Raw genomic sequence first — 12,212 nt, 5'->3', positions numbered from 1 at the left:
ATCATCCAGGGTCTGTCAAGAAACAAAGATGATTTTAAAGTCTGTGAATAAACATGATAAACATACCCCCGGGCATTTGTGCCCTATCCCAAGGGGGGGTCAACTGGACCATCTTTAATATTTATTCAAACATTGCAATCAGATACAAATTAACGGATTAACATCAACTAGGATTAAAAAGGTATATTAAGTTAATGTAAACAAAATAATAAGAAATACACTTAGTACTATACTTATATTATGCTTATTAAATTCCCACTTCTACGAGGCAAATTTCTGTTATATATTTATTGATCTCTGTCTGAAACTCAGTAATTTTTTTCTGTGTGTCTCTCTCTATTGTAATCGACTATGCTATAAATGATAAAATTGACGACGAAGTATCTTATGTTTTTACTCTTTTGATAACTTCTTTCTAAGATAGGATGATTGCGCCTTCTGTACACCGTGACTTCATTTAAGACCAAATTATATCACCCATTTTTTACCATAATATTCTTTTTACAAAAATGCATTATGATTTTCCTTTACGTTAACACATTATTTTCTAGATGAAATTATCGTTTTTCAAGATGTAGTTGTTATATGATTTTCTTGATAAGTTTGACTGCAGAGATTGCAATTGCATAACTTAGGTTATATGTGTATATATATATATTTATATATACGTATATGTTTGTAATTCTATGTGATTTTATGTTATGCATGGCCCCATCTAAAACATAATTTAAATTACTGATAGGGCTACCCTGTTGAAATAAAACTAACTAAATGAAAAGAAATAAATGAATAAATAAATATAAAAAAAGCAGATCCAGTGCGAGTAAGAAAAAATAACTTTTTTAATTACACATATTTTCAAGATGAGTCGTACAGATAATACCTTATCACGTGTTTCGTTTGGTATCCCATCATTCTCTAGGATCCCGAGACCGGAGTTCAGGGTAGATACCAATTCTACAGGACTCCTTGTTGAAATTCCAAACAGCGACATGATGTCTTTAGCTACATGAAGAAATTACAAACGAAGAAATAATAAAATGGTATAAAAACAACTAGATCCTATGAAGACACACATACATTAACATATCCAACTAAACTAAAACAGATACGATAATACGCCAGTGGCGGACTGTATAGCCTGGAAGAAGAAGAAGAAGATCGGAAATAGATTTAACCTTCACTGATTGCATCCTCAATAGAATGGAACAAACTCCCACTCACATTTTAAAGCGAATCCCTAACAATTTAATCAAATAAGAAACTTATTCATTGTAGGCAACTGCTTTCATTTTATTTGTATGTCATTCTGTATTTGTTTTTGTAGGTAAACTGAAATTGTAAGCGCTTTGGGCCATTTGGGAAAAGCATGCTATTGGGTATTATTACTATAAACGGAGATATTAAGGCAATGATATGATATGACTTTGTTTTATGTTCATTCATTGTTTAGTCCTGAATGAATTGCGTAACAATTATTTTTAAACCAGGTTCGGCGGAACCGGGGGAGGGGACATGTGGACATTTGCTCCCTCCCCCTCTTCGCATCCGCATACATTCGTAATTCCGAAGCTTCGTAATTCCGAAGGTTCGGTTATTCCGAAGGTTCGTATTTCCGAAGGTTCGTAATTCCGAAGGTTCGTAATTCCGAAGGTTCGTCAATCCGAAAACGAAATAAGGTTCGTAATTCCGAAGGTTCGTTAATCCGAAAACGAAATAAGGTTCGTAATTCCGAAGGTTCGTTAATCCGAAAACAAAATAAGGTTCGTAATTCCGAAGGTTCGTTAATCCGAAAGCGAAATAAGGTTCGTAATTCCGAAGGTTCGTTAATCCGAAAACGAAATAAGGTTCGTTAATCCGAAAACGAAATAAGGTTCGTTAATCCGAAAACGAAATAAGGTTCGTTAATCCGAAAACGAAATAAGGTTCGTTAATCCGAAAACGAAATAAGGTTCGTTAATCCGAAAACGAAATAAGGTTCGTATTTCCGAAAATGAAAATAATTCATTTTGGTAACAAAAACGATGTTGTCATTACAAGATTACACGATATTATGCAATGATAGTAATAACGATCGATGATACATGCGTGTGTTGGGGCCAAAGCATGTATTTCATTAAGAATATAGGCGCCCTGATCAAGCATAGGCTAATTTCGATTTTATCTGAGCAATTGCTGCCTATAAGCAAATGGTTTAAATAAAGATGCAGGGGATCAAGTGTGTTGGAAGCGTGCGAGCAACCTCTAGATAATAGGATTTGTATTGGAGGGGATGTCATTTTTAATAACAGCTTCTGCTGGTAATAAAAATAAAAATAATACTAATAATGATCGTTGTGAGATGTTGAAAGCGCGAATTGCAAGCTCAAACTAGTAGACATTTCATGTAACAAGACGTAAAGTGAGCATTCGGAGCATTTTTTGTAATCGTGAGAAAGATGTGTATCTTTCTAAAGAATTAATGCGAGGGCGAGCTGTAATTTGTTTATATACTGACCTGGGGCCCGTTGCATAAAACTTTTTACCTGAGAAAACTCGGGTTGTTTTTACAAGAGTTTTGCCCTGTGCTAAAGTCAATGGCGGAAATCAGACTAACCTTAGTTTTCAGTTTTTACCAGAGTTTTCTCAGGTAAAAAATTTTTATGCAACAGGCTTCAGAAAGTAATCTTTTAAGGACTGCATTTAGTGACTCATGAATAGAATATATATCTCACGAACTAAATAATGAGAGCGCGAACCGCAAGCTTAAAATTTGTGATATTCCAACCTGAAAACTGGACATTTCATACTTCTTTTTTGTAACCAGGAATAGAATGAGTCCCTCAATAAACAATACTTGATGCGAGCGAGAAACGTGAGCCAAATTTTTCCGATTTTCCAACATGAAAACTGGACATTCTAAGCATTCTTGTTAAAAAAAATAATAGCTAGGAGAATAGTTTTCAGAACTGAAGTGGCTTCCCTGGGTAAATAATATCTATATCAATATTATCATTCTAGGCCCACATGAAATTTCCAAAAGTTTGAGCACGTGATTCGCTCGCAACATCTCACAAGGATGCCCTTTTAACAGTAATTGACCAAAAAGGTGAATTTTACATCTTCAGATTTGACTTTTTCCCCGAACCGCTTGCTCTCTACGCTCGCAGAAATGAAACGTTAATATATAACTTTATTGATCACTTAAAAAATTGTGCTCAATTTAGTTACTACAAAACACACAACCTCTTTACACAGATGATAATCTAATGGTGAAAATACCCGTTTCCACCTAATTGCCCCTATTGGCCCCTTTTTTTTTGCTTTGCCCCCCCCCCCCAAAAAAAAGTTCCGCCGCCATTGGTTAAAACACGCATCGCCTTTATGGCTAACTGCAAAAAGTTCTTAAAATGTCCCCTTTAGATCAAGTCAGAGCATATATATTTAAGAATTCTGTTCGCGCTTCTTGCTAGCAGTTATTATCTAAATTTAGTTACATAGGCATCTCGCTTTGAAGATCACAAACATATTGCCCATCATATTAACAAAAATATATAGCTCGCGCTCGCATTATTTAAAAAGGGTTTATCATGTTATTACATATTTACTTTATTTTATAAGGATAAATCTGATTATTGACTGTTAGGACTACCCTTTCAAAGAAACAAACAAAAATCAACTTTAAACTGCCGATCAAGGAATATATGGCTAAAAAAAATTGCCCCCCCCCCCTCTATTTGACGAAAGTTGGATCCGCCGGGAGGGAGGCAGGGGGCATCAAAATGAAATAAAAAACAGGGGAATTAATATTTTCCAAAATGGGAAAGTTCCTTTTTCAAAAATAAATATGCCGTCTTTCATGCTTTTTTTCGAAATATAATACTCTTTTTAAAGTATACAAGTTAAGTTAAGTTTTCAGGCTGGAATATTGAAAATTTTCAGCTTGCGCTTCGCACTCTCATTCGATTGGTGAAATATGCATCCTAAAAAGGTCACTAAATGCTTTCTTTAACAGGTTCCTTTTCTGGTCAGTATGTTTAAGCTCGCGTTTTGCGCTCGTGTTAATTCTTTAGTTAGATGCAAATCTTTTTAATGACAGCAGAAATCTGCTCGGATTTTTAAAAACTAATTTTCATTTTTTATTGAAATAACCTAAAGTTTTAGCTTGTGATTCACGCTCGCAACACCTCGCAATAATGCCATTTTAAGAATAATTGACCACAAAAAAAAAACGTTATACAACTTCACCTTTGAATTTGTTTTACCAAGCCGCTCGCTCATATACTCTCTCCCGAAAAATAAAGCCTAAATATACATTTTGCCATAATAAGAAGTCACTTCAAAAAAGTTTTTCTCTACTTAATCACTATCAAACACACAATGACTTCAAGCAGATGATAATCTTAAGGTGAAAATATCACCAAAGTGCCCATTTTGACGTATGAGTTTCAATTTGGCTTTACCCCCAACGAAAATTCGTTCGGCCGCCCTTGCCTTCCCATCCTCATAATAATTGAACGGCAAAAGTGTCCCCCGCCCCCCTCCCCTTGCTTCTGCCTCTGCTTTCCCGGTTTTAATTTTTCGGATTAACGAACCTTATTTTGTTTTCGGATTAACGAACCTTATTTTGTTTTCGGATTAACGAACCTTATTTCGTTTTCGGATTAACGAACCTTCGAAAAAACGAACCTTATTTCGTTTTCGGATTAACGAACCTTCGGAAAAACGAACCTTATTTCGTTTTCGGATCAACGAACCTTCGGAACAACGAACCTTTTTTCGTTTTCGGATTAACGAACCTTCGGAACAACGAACCTTATTTCGTTTTCGGATTAACGAACCTTCGGAACAACGAACCTTATTTCGTTTTCGGATTATCGAACCTTCGGAATAACGAATCGTCGGAATTACGCCACAAATGTTCGGATTAACGAACCCTTTTTCGTTTTCGGATTAACGAACATCGAGGTATAGGCAATTTACGTGTTTCGGAATTACGAACCTTCGGAATAAAGAACCTTCGGAATTACGAAGCTTCGGAATTACGAAGTGTAACCCTTCGCATCAATTATTGTGTAGTAAGGTAGGCCTATACTCGTCCTGTTCATGGTTACAAAATGCATAGAATGTCCAGTATTCTGGTTGGAATATCACACATTTTTAGCTCGTTTCTCACTTGCATCAATAATCGTTTAAGGTATTTTGTTCCTGGTTACAAAAAACAACCACTTGGAATGTACAGTTTCCAGGTTAAAAGTCACAAACTTTTTGGCTCGATCGTGCTCGCATCAATTATTGTTTAGTAAGATACTTATTTTGTTCTTGGTTGCAAAAATGCTTAATTACAACGTCCAGTTTTCAAGTGGGAATATTAAATAAATTATGTTTGCCTCTTGTTTCGCGCTCGCATCAAATATTGTTGATTAAGGTACTCAATCTGTTCCTGGTTACAAAATATGCTCAGAATGCCCAGTTTTCAGGTTAGAATATTACAAGTTTTCAATTCGCGCTTGGCACACTCGCATTATTCGATTGGTTAGATATTTCTCCTACTCATGAGTAACTACTTTTCATGAGTAACTAATACCACGGTAACATTTGCTCTACGGTGACCGTACGGCGAGTCGAAAACAGCCGTTTTATTCATTTTTACTATTATCTATATGTAGTTGGTACAAACAAATGTTAAAACGGCTGTTTTCGACTTGCCGTACGGCCGCCGTAGAACAAATGTGACCATGCTATAAATGCAGTCTTTCGCAGGTTCCTATTCTGGTCGGTATATTAAAGATTTCAGCTCGCGCTCGCGTTAATTCTTTAAATAAATACACATCTTTTTTCATGATTACAAAAATTGCTCGAAATGTTTACTTTTCACGTCTTATATTATTATATGAAATCTCTCAAGGATTCCCTTTTAACAGTAATCAGCGCCATAATTGACCAAAAATTAAGTTTTACTTCAGATATGATTTTTTTTTCCAAACCGCTCTCCCGCGGAAATATAATACCAAAACCCTCTTATCAATCAGAAATCACAAAAAAAATTGTTCAACTTAATTACTACAAAACACACAGATGATAATCTCACTCATGGTGAAAATACCTATATCCTTTGGCCTGGCGCGGAATCCGGGGCAGGGGGGGGGGGGCACAGGGGCAACGTGCCCGCCCACTTTTAGAAGAAAAAATAAAATTTGTAATGTAAAAATGCCATTTAAAACAGAGGTGAGACTTTTTTTTTGCTTGTCAATTTTTTTCGGTTACGAAATATCTTTAATATGTGGTTGAAAACATTTTTTTGGCCTATCCAAATTTTTCTCCTAAAAATCCCCCCCCCCTTTGGAATCTGCCCATGCCTCTGGCACCAGCAAACTGTCCATTTTGACATATATATTTTGGCTTGTCCCCCCCCCCCCCCAGTACGTTCCGCATCTCCTGTTCCAAACCCGTTTACCTCGGAATCAAATATTCATCCCATCAGTTATATAGCTAAAAGACAAAACAATATATAGGCCTTATTAAACATCATTGTTTCATAAGAACACCATGACGATCCGTTTTACACTATTAAATATACTTACTTCAGGCAAGCCCTCTCCAACAGCAAGTTAATCTGAATTACTAGATAAGTGGATATAAATCAAACAAGCGTATCATCAGATTCGGATGCAAGCTAATGATGGCAGCCGATTTTCACTAGAGTTATGCAGAGAACGAGCTCCAGTAGCATAAACATTGATAAATAAGCTCACATAGACTTACATAATGGAATCGTTCCGTTCGAATTGTCATGATATCTATCTTGGATGGATTGAGTAACTCGACCTCACTTCGGATCAACGATCAGTCACAAAGTATATAATACTGAATGGAAGGTTGTTGATTGTTTCGAGAACAGTTCATTCACCCATGCAGACAACAATGATAGATATATTGAACATTTTGTAGAGGTACCATCTGGTTTGGGCTATATTTCCTCGGTACCCTTGAAATTATGCCTTTTTTCTGAGCCAGGCCGATATCAGAGGTTTAGAGTCCAAATTATAAGAGGTTCTGTTTGAATTGCACCTGGCCACTCTACTGTACAGGTCACAGGCCGACCATCTGATAGTCTGATCGGGACATTGTGAGGGCAGCAGGGCGTTGTTCCATGTTATGTTTATACAGTAATTAGATGTTTTTTTATTGTAAAGCGCTTTATATTTGTAATGCCTATCATGATTGTTTAAAGATGTCAAACTTATTTGGGGGAGGGGATCGATATGTCACCCTTCCCCTCGAATCCGGTATCGACGTCCGCCTCAGTCTGCGATCGAGAGAGTCAATAATATCGATCATCAATGTTTTTTGCACATTGAAACCTTTTTTCCTATCTTTAATTCTTTTTGAGGCTTTAATTGTCTTTTCATACTGTCTCTAGGCTATTTACTCTCAATCTCATGGATTTGAATGAAATAAACCCAGGCACGCCAGAGGTAAGTGACCAGCCGAACCATGTACAGTTCCTTAAAAATATGAATCATATATTTGATTCAGATTAAATACATAATTCAACTTGTCACTGATATAACCACAGCCGATCTGAATTTATTTTAAATACCTTTAATACTAGCAAAACTATGACTTTTTAGAACAAGACCTAGGCCTGACGCAGGCCTTTAAAAATGTTCTATTAAAAGTTTTGCAGGTCTTCGTTCTAAACCTTTTCAAGGTTTCAGAACGTTTATAAAAGCGTTCGTTTTGGAACTACGAAATTACTCCAAAACATTAAGCAAAATAAATAAATAAAATGAAATAAAACTTTAAATGTATATAAAGTTTTACAATGGAACGTTATATACTCAAAACAGTCCTTCGCAAAAATTGTCTTGTATAAAAAAAAAAAAAAGCGCTTTCCCTACGTAACTATATGGGCCTCATGTAGGTCTAGCCTATTTGGGAGAAAGTCGCTATTTTCGCTATCTCACTTTGCTTTCTCACAACTTTTGTTCGTATATATTTGGTCCGTCAGAATTTATTGTTTGGCCATGACAACATGCATCACCGGGTAAATGAGTATTCGATGGTGTTGATGCCCAGACAACCCGGGCCATCAGTTCAGACCCAGTAAATCGGATATTTAAAGAAAGCACAAATTGGAGTCTCAATAATGACCACTATATCTACCAAAATTTTTTTTTATATTATTACAAAATTACGCAAAGATATGTCATGAGATGCATATTAGAGGAGTTAAATATAATGAAGTCTTTGGGTAAAACACTCAACACATTGCAGTTCCGCATAGATCATACAATATTAATCAATAATTTTCATACGCCATAAAGATACCATAACCATATCATCAACATATAAAAACTGATCAATAATTTCATACCAGTAAGTGTGTGGACATTTGCCACATCCAGGCAGAGCATCAAGAATAAGGAGTAGTGAATAATCATTATTATCAAACATCAACCGGGTCCGGGCGGGATCACTAAAATTGGTTGCTTCTAGATATAGTGCAATTATTCAAGCTTTCCGTTTGCTAGCTTGCAATCCGTTTACTTGCTAGCTCTCCAGCTCAGAGATTTCTTTATATAAAAAATCATCCAAAATGAATAGATGAATTACGTAACATCTCCAGGCAAACGATTAGTTTTATAAACAGCATATAGAAGGGGTACTTTTGTTATTGCGATCTTAACATTCCTTTTAATCCGCCCAGTTTTTTTTATGTAGGCCTTATCCATCCCATTGTCGATTGTGTCTTCTATTTGTTCCACCATTATCATAATTTGACGCCCATTTCAAGACACGGGTTTGATATTAACTTCATGTTCTCATCAATATAATGTCAGCTCATTAAAGGAGAATGAAACCTTTAGAACAAGATAGCTTGTGTGAAAGCAGAAAAATCAAAGAAACAGATCAACGAAAGTTTGAGAAATATCGGACAAATAATGAGAAGGTTATGAGCATTTGAATATTGCGATCACTAACTGACTAATGCTATGGAGATCCTCACATTGGCAATGCGGCAAAGATGTGTGATGTCACTGATGAACATCTCTCCCCAGTATATATTTCACTTAAATTGCCTCTTTTATCACATCTATCAGTAGATCATGTATCCTTTCTATAGGAGGGCATGTAATACAGATTTTTAAAGAATACACCACGGTTAAAAGTTTGTATCACCATAAGAAAAAGCAAAAAGAGACATGGGGGTATTTTATAGTCCATCATAGAGAAAGTTCACATGTGACATCACACATCCTTGTCGCATTGCCAATTAGAGGATCTCCATAGAATTAGTGATTGCAATATTCAAATGCTCATAACTTTCTCATTGTCCAATTTTTCTCAAACTTTCTTTGTTATTCTTTGATTTTTCTGTTTCAACACAAGCCTACTCATTCCAAAGGTTTCATTCCCCTTTAATAAATATGTGAATATATTATTTATTCTATCTCTTTTAACACCCGTGGAGTATTGATCCTTTATGGCCCAGTCACATTTCCCATACGGCGGTTCGAAACAGCCGTAACATCTGGTTTAGAAAAAATGACAAGCCCCCCCCCCAAAAAAAAAGGTTATTTTCACTCCAGAATAAACACTATTTGGGAATAAAAAGGTTTCCGCCTCAACATATGATTTCGATATTATTAATCTTTTTGGTAGCGTTGACATACCAATCTGATTTTCATGCAGAGGGGGGGGGGGGGATCAGCACATCAGGGGCCATAGATGGCGAACAGGTTAATTTTGGAGGATGTGGAAAAAGAACTTTTTTCCTATGTATATTTTCAGTAATATTTTGTTTCACTTTTTTAGGTTTTCCTTAAGCTCGAGTTTACATTTATCTGCTCTTAATTATGATTCATTTTTTAATCAATCATTACGTCCGTATAACCCTCATTTATATGATCCTACTTTCTTTTGAAAGGTCATTTTCCTTTCATGTTCTGTGTGATTCTGTGTCTCTCCTTCAAACAGCCTTTCTTTCCTTCCTCCTTTCAATCTCCATCTCTGTTTGTTTTTACTAAGTTTTATCAAAAGTCAAGTCCACCGAAGATTGTTGATTTGAATTGATATAGACAAATCAAACTAGCACAAATCAGATCAAATATATATAACGAAGTTATGACATTACAAAATTTCGCTTAATTTTCACAATGCTGTTTTGAAATGATGTACAACCCAGCGATATTCAAACGAGAGAGTCGATGTCCCTCACTCACTATTTCTAACATGGTCGTGGGATAGACTTTTTTTTTAAGTGGGGCAGTTGATGTAAGTTTGAAAAGCAAAAAAAAGAGAAAGGTTTTCACTACAAAATGAAAGTTGAATTGGTCCCCAGTGTATTTGAAAAGTAAAAAAAGGTATTAATAAAAAAATAACTACAAAGAGGAAGTAAAAGCGTCCCCAATTGATTTCAACAGCAAAAATTTAAGGTATAGATGTAAAAAGCCACACAAAAAACCAAAGAACCAAAAAAAAAAATAAACAAAGAGGGGGGGGGGGGGGGTCAATGAAAAATGAAGCTCGTTTTGGTTAAAATGTTCCATTTTCACACATGAGGTGCTTCAGCCCCAGCACCCCATAAAGAACTTTGTTTCACATGAGGAGGAGAAAATTCGAGTATTACGTTTTCCAAACAATAATAAAATATAAAAGAACTAGTGAGTGTTTGATGTCGTGTCCCCTCATTTGTATATGCTGAACAGGATGTGAATATAACTCTTAAACGAAAATTTGGAATGTCATAACGTTCTTATTTTATACCGGGTTTTGATGAAATGTTCAGTGTTATGCTTGTTTAATTTTTCTCTTTATTCAAATCAAATGTTGTTGGGCACACTTATCATTTAAGTGCTTCCTCCTACAGTTTGAACTTGGTGGATTTTATATACGACATGGTTTTTGCCATCCTCTATTTGTTCAAACTTAAAGAGGAAGTAAACCCTGACAAAAAGTTTATTGTAAAAATAGCAAAAACCAAACAAACAAAACACAAAATTTATATTGGTGAGAAAAATCCATCAAAGATTTAAAGGACAAGTCCACCCCAACAAAAACTTGATTTCAATAAGAAGAGAAAAATTCAACAAGCATAACACTGAAAATTTCATCAAAATCGGATGTAAAATAAGAAAATTATGACATTCTAAAGTTTCGGTTCACTTCACAAAAACAGTAACGATCCAGCTACATCCAAATGAGAGAGTCGATGATGTCATTCACTCACTATTTCTTTTGTTTTTTATTGTTTGAAATATGAAATATTTTTATTTTCTCGTCATTGTCATTAGAAATGAAGTTTCATTCCTCCCTGAACACGTGGAATTCCATTATTTTAACATTGTGTGCTTCAGGCAAGGAGGTCCTAATCGTCAAATTCGTAAAAATTGAAATATTGTATAATTCAAACAATAAAAAACAAAAGAAATAGTGAGTGACATCATCGACTCTCTCTTTTGGATGTAACTGGCTTGTTCATATAACTATTTTGTTAAAAATAAGCGAAACTTTGAAATGTCATAACTTTATTATTTTACATCCGATTTTGATGAAACTTTCAGTATTGCGCAATCAACATTTTTCTGAGGTGGACTTGACCTTTAAAGTTATTAGTTATAAGTTGTTATGCTTTTATTAGTGACGTCATAATCGAGCAGCTTCCCATGTGTCGTGAATAAAAAAAAACCCTCAATGAATTAAATGTCATTAAAAGTGTTTTTATCACGGGCGGATCCAGCTTTCGCCAATAGGGGGGGGGGGGGGGCGAAAATTTTTTTCAGCAACATTTTTCTCGATTGGCCGCCATATAATACTATTTTTTGTTGGTTTTTCAGGGGGTAGTCCTAACTAAAGACTGAGGTTTTAAGTATATGTTAGATTTTTAAGTTATAAACAAGATAAGGTATCTCATGTGGTCTTAATATGTAATGCGAGCGCGAAGCGCGAGCAAAAAAATCTTTGATATTTTATGTCCTTAGAACTGAAGATTCTGAGCAGTTTTTATAATCATGAACAAAGATAAGTATCCAAATAAACCGCATGCGAGCGCGAAGCGCGAGCCGATATTTTATTACAGTAACGTGAAAATTAAGGGACTCAATTAGGACTGTTTGTAATGATTAATGAAGAGGATACAAGTATCAACAATTAAATAATGAGAGTGATGTTCCGACCTGAAAACTGGACGGTCTAAGCGCGTTTTTATTTAAAGAACAAGCTTGTGT

The 12,212-nt window shown here is 35.4% G+C and overlaps 1 protein-coding gene across 1 annotated transcript in view; it reads right to left on the bottom strand.

Moving 5' to 3' along the window:
• Nucleotides 1–972: 972 nt before the first annotated feature.
• Nucleotides 973–12,212, bottom strand: part of LOC121424425 (mpv17-like protein 2) — a 32,016-nt gene continuing 20,776 nt past the window's right edge. The window contains exon 5 of the mRNA XM_041620112.1: nt 973–1,005. The gene's annotated coding sequence lies outside the window, so the exon portion shown is untranslated. The remainder of the gene's footprint in view (nt 1,006–12,212) is intronic.

The sequence above is a fragment of the Lytechinus variegatus genome, chromosome 11 (genome assembly GCF_018143015.1).
Source record: "Lytechinus variegatus isolate NC3 chromosome 11, Lvar_3.0, whole genome shotgun sequence".
NCBI lineage: Eukaryota > Metazoa > Echinodermata > Echinoidea > Temnopleuroida > Toxopneustidae > Lytechinus > Lytechinus variegatus.
Note: the sequence above shows the minus strand (reverse complement) of the source record. Positions and strands in the feature narration are given on the sequence as shown.